At 51.8% G+C, this 4,922-nt stretch overlaps 1 non-coding gene across 1 annotated transcript; it reads left to right on the top strand.

The window, feature by feature from the left end:
- Positions 1-1,119: 1,119 nt before the first annotated feature.
- Positions 1,120-1,212, top strand: Trnai-uau (transfer RNA isoleucine (anticodon UAU)). The gene is given in 2 exon segments: positions 1,120-1,157; positions 1,177-1,212. It is a non-coding gene; the product is annotated as a tRNA-Ile (tRNA).
- The last annotated feature ends 3,710 nt before the right edge of the window (positions 1,213-4,922 follow it).

Here is a 4,922-nt window from a genome sequence, read left to right as displayed (position 1 = left end):
CCTCCTGTCTCAGCCTCCCCGGTAATTGGGATTCCAATTTTGGGCCACCGGGCCCCGCTGAAACACTATTGTTTAAAACGAAGGAAAGGGGTCCGCAAAGACAAAAGCATGGACCAGAGTAGTCATAATTCAGACCTGGGTACAGTGTTTTTAAAAAAGAAATGGATCTTCGGATATTCATATCAGATCTCCTGATTTCAAGTACTGAAAGTTGGTTTTAAAATTAACGAGAACAAAAAATAACATTTTGTGGCCCAATAAAACACGCAGGGTTCAGGGAGATGCTGAAACCTCTCCAAGATCAGGGTGATCTTCGTGTCCTCAGAATGCAAGTGGCTTGCCTCGACTTCGGGGACAGCCTGCCGCCGGGAGTGCCCGAGCCCCAGCTCTGGATGCGAGAGGGGCCGGAGATCGCCCGGCGGGTGTGGCGGGGCTCCAGGCTGCGGCCCTACGGCGCTGGCCTGGAAGGTCGGTCGCCGCTCCGCGCAGCCCAACTTTCCTGCCCGCGCGCGCCGCCGGCAGAGGCCGCCCTCGACCCACTGGGTCCAGAGGCACCGACACATTCGTCCAAATATTTCCGGGCTTCTGCAGACGGCCCGGCCGCCCGCACCGCGCGAAAACTCGGTCGTGCCTTCCAGCGCACTTCTCGGCTGGGGTCTCCGGGCAGCGAGCGGCTGCGTCTGGGTATCTGCGTCTCCCAGCCTGGGCCGCGCGGCCCGGCCCCGCCCCTCGGCTCGCGTCACCACAGCCGCGAGGCCAGCCTGCCGGCCCCTCTGGGCTGGGTCTTGCCCCTCGCAGCCCGCTCCAGCGAGGCGAAGCCCCACTGAGTACGCGGTGTTGGCTCGAGGCCACCGGGACCAGGCCGCCTCTCCCACGGCGCTGCCGGGCCCCAGTGGCTCACTGGTTCGGACATGCTAACCTGCACTTCAACCCCAAGGGGGACACTCGCAGGATTGTCCAGCTCGCTGGGCTCGGAGTAGCCCGGCAGCAGCTCTGTGCCCAGTCGGGGGTTGCAGAGGACCGGGTCCGAGCCGCGAGCGGCAAACGCGCATGCTCCGCGGAGGCCCGCACCCGGCCGAGTGAACCCTGATAGAGCTATCGCGAGGGCGGCTAAGCGGAGCTCCAGTGGCGCAATCGGTTAGCGCGCGGTACTTATACAGCAGTACATGCAGAGCAATGCCGAGGTTGTGAGTTCGAGCCTCACCTGGAGCACGACCCTTTTGGATATCCGCACGCTCCATTTTATCTCCTTACCGGAAGGAGCTAGTTTCTCTTTAGTCTTCTCGGTTCCTGTCTTGTAACTACTCCGCCTCAGGTCGCGCTCGGCCGCGGGCAGGAAGCACTTCGCGTGGAACCTTATACCGTTTTCCCATTCTATTTGCCACCGTGCACCATCCAGCGCTCGAACCCAGCCGTCCATTTACTGCCCCCCCAGTCGTTCTTCCGTGGGTCTTTAATGGCATTCTGCCCCAGGGATGCGGCCCGGAGCTACCTGGGCGCTGCCCTGTCACCCTTGCGGGGCATCGGGATCGAATGCCCCGGGTGCTCCTCTCGCAGAGTGAGCCCGACTTCCCGGCGCCGGGAATGAGACCTGGGGTCTCGGCAGCGGTGCTCGCCCCGGGGCGGGTGCAGCCAGGCCACCACTCTGGGCGTTGCGGCCCGAGGCGCAGAAGTAGAGCCGGGGAGGATCTGCTCCCTTGCCTTCTAGCTAGCAGTAACCCCTCCTCAGTATCCTTCCTTGGGTCCGCACGGACCCCCGCCTGCGGGCCCTCCTCCCCGTCGCAGGCACTTGGCCCTCGGGGTAGCTGTGCAGTTTAGGAAAAGTGCCTGGGGCGTTTCTTCTCCCCCGCGCTGTCACTCTGAAATGGCGGTAGCTAGCGGACTAGAGAGGAGACGTTTTCTAGGGCTATTCGAATGGCATGCCACAAATCCGGGGTCAGAAGTTTTCTCCGGAGGCAGGACATCAGCCTCCCCACGCCCGTGGCCAGTGGGGTTGGGGCCAGCTGGAGCTCCTCTGCGGCTGCTGTGAGGCGCGGGCCACCTGGTCGCAGGGCTGGGGAGCGCGCCCTGCGCAGGAGGCGTGGGCAAAGCGGAGCAAGTTCAGCTGCCAACGAGCGGCACAGGAGGCCTCGTGGACGTGATTTCTCGAAAGGGCGGTTTTCAGTTGCTTTTACGAAGCGAGGGTCGTTAAATTCGGGGATGGATATATTACCCAGAGTGGTGAAAAGCAGGGCCCAGAAAGCTCTCAGAGGTGGATGGAGGGTGGAGCTCTCGTCTGCTTCCTCGGCGCCCATCCCAGCCGTCGGTGGCTCTCGCCCACCCAGCCCCGGATTCCGGAGGAAGCCCGAGCCGCGGTGCTGTGAGCAAATCCGCCCACCTCACCTAATCCTGGTGCGCAGTGCCTCCGCCTTCGGCTCGAGGACTCGTTCCCTGCAGGAAAGCGGCGAGCCCCCTTGCAGAAATCCAGTTTAGACTTGGAAATAAATATAATCTCTATCCATTAAAAAAAGTACTTATTTTCTTCTTAAAAAACTTTATTATAATATAATCACATATCGTATAATTTACCCATCTAAAACGTACAACTCAATGACTTTTAGTGTATTTATAGATTTTTGCAACCATCACCTCAATTTTCGAATTGCCATCTCTTTAAGAAGCAACCCTTTATCCCTTTAGCTCTACCCCTGCCAGTCACATAATCTCCCCACCTCACATCACTAATCTACTTTCTGTCTATGGAGTTCCTCGTTCTGAACTTCTTTAGGAATGGAGTCATACAGCATGTGGCCTTTTGTGACTGTTTCCCTCCCCGCCATTGCCATAATGTTTTCAAGATTCATTCATTCATGTTGTGTTATATAGCACTACTTACTTTATTTTGTTATATTTTTTGAGATGAGTCTCCTGTTGCCCAAGCTAGTCTGGAACTCCTAGGATCAAAACTTCTCTAGCTTCAGACTTCCAAACAACAGGGAATACCGAATGCTATTGGCATCAGCCCAAGGGGCTCATTTCTTTTCATGACAGAATAATCTTCTATGTAGGGATTATTTTCACATTTGAACAGAGGAGAAAAGGCTGACATTTTCAAAGAAAACTTGCTGAAGACTTCTTTTCCAGAGGGAATTAATTTTTTTAAGTACAAAGAATGAGAGTGACCAGATTTGCCAAGTTCACCTTTCTGACTTTCACCAGAAGTTTCTCACTGCCCACGAGGAACTGGTGGTTCTGAGAGCTGAGCACAGAGCAGATTTCCTACAAGGGCAACCATAAATGAGTGAAAGATCATTCTATCCAGCTTCCTGTCTACATAGGAACTCCTTGTTCAAAACCCCAACTCTTATTTGAAAATTTCTAGCCTCAGAATTTGCTTTCAAAGCAATCCCTTCCATTTTCTGACAACTCTTCTGGTTAGAACATTCTTCTTACATGTTGTTTCTGTCCCTACCGATTACTGCCCAAATGGTGGCTTTAAGGACTGTTTTTCTGGTGGGGTGGAAAAGAAGGAAACAAGATGTTTAATCCAGAAATCCACACTAGGAAATTATGAGTGGGCAACAAACGGACTATTGGCAGATTTGTAGGTCAAAGTCAATTTTAATTTTCTTTTAGATACAGAAGTACTGAATTCAGGGTATTCTACCACTGAGCAACTTACTCAACCTTTCTTTCTTTTCTTTTCTTTTTTTTTTTTTTTTTTTTTTTTAATTTTGAGACAGGGTCTGGTTAAGTTGCTGAGGTTGGCCTGGAACTTGTGATCCTTCTGCCTCAGCCTCCTGAGTTGCTGTGATTATAGGCATGTGCTGCTGTCCCTGGCTGTAGTTCAACATCTTAGAATGATATTGATAGAACTTTTAGAGGGTTGTAGTGGGTAATAAAAATCAAATCAGAAAATTATGGGATAATGTTCTCTAAACTACAAAATACTATGTCATTACTATTACCAACAACCAATGGATTCAGCCAGGGTATAATGGATGGTGGCTTCAAGGAGGAAGATGGCTAAACATGAAGTACACAAACTGGAAAGGAAGGTAGCATGATATTTGGACAGCCTCAGACCCCCAGTGAGAGAGAAGCCTGCTGCACCCCCAGGCTGCTATCAGCTTTGTAGATGGAAAGACGGACTCATCAAAGCTGTGGGTGAGACAAAGCCTGAAAGGAGTGCAGATTCAGTAGAATTTGGAAGAAGAGTGGAGCCAATCCAGTGACAAATGTTTCTGACAAATGACAAGATGCAATTTAATAGAGATCACTCTAAGTCTATGTTCCATTCAAAGTTCAGTGTGTGCCGATGCCTGGCTCGACAGCTGTTTGCATATAAAAAATCTGGGGATTTCAGATGTGGGCAACTTCAGTTGTGCCAGCAGTGTGACCCAACTGCTGGGGAAGTCAACCAATTATTAATGCATTATTGTATAATGTGTTACAGGGCGTGGGGTCAGGGATCACAAAACAGCAGTCAGTGGAACAAATCTAGCCTACAGACAGGTTTTGCTGGGTTTGCTAGCACTGAATTGCAAAATGTTTGCATTTTAATCATTTGCATATTTGGCAGAATTCACGAAAATGAATGATTTCAAAGGACTGCCCATATTTCTAGTTTCTAATGAAAAAATCAGAAGATGACTGTCCATCTGGGCCTTTATTCCTCCCTGGCAACATTGGCTGCCCCCTCTTGGAGGGCTCTGCCTTCTTTGGTTTGCCACTGTTGCTGCCACCCTCCATTCGTCTCTAGCACAGAGGTGGGGGACAGCTGCCACTGATTCACCCCTGACTCATCTCACTCATTTGCACCCTCCAGTCATTGAGTGTGGGGCTTCTGCACTGATAAAGGGAGGGAATATTCCTGTGGAATTTTCAGTCGGTCAAAACAGCCAGAGGGCTGCAAACTGTACAGGCAGGCCCATTTAAAATTC

Source organism: Sciurus carolinensis, chromosome 13, assembly GCF_902686445.1.
Source record: "Sciurus carolinensis chromosome 13, mSciCar1.2, whole genome shotgun sequence".
In the NCBI taxonomy this organism is placed as follows: domain Eukaryota; kingdom Metazoa; phylum Chordata; class Mammalia; order Rodentia; family Sciuridae; genus Sciurus; species Sciurus carolinensis.
The sequence above is the reverse complement of the archived record's forward strand: the minus strand, read 5'-3'. Positions and strand labels throughout refer to the sequence as shown.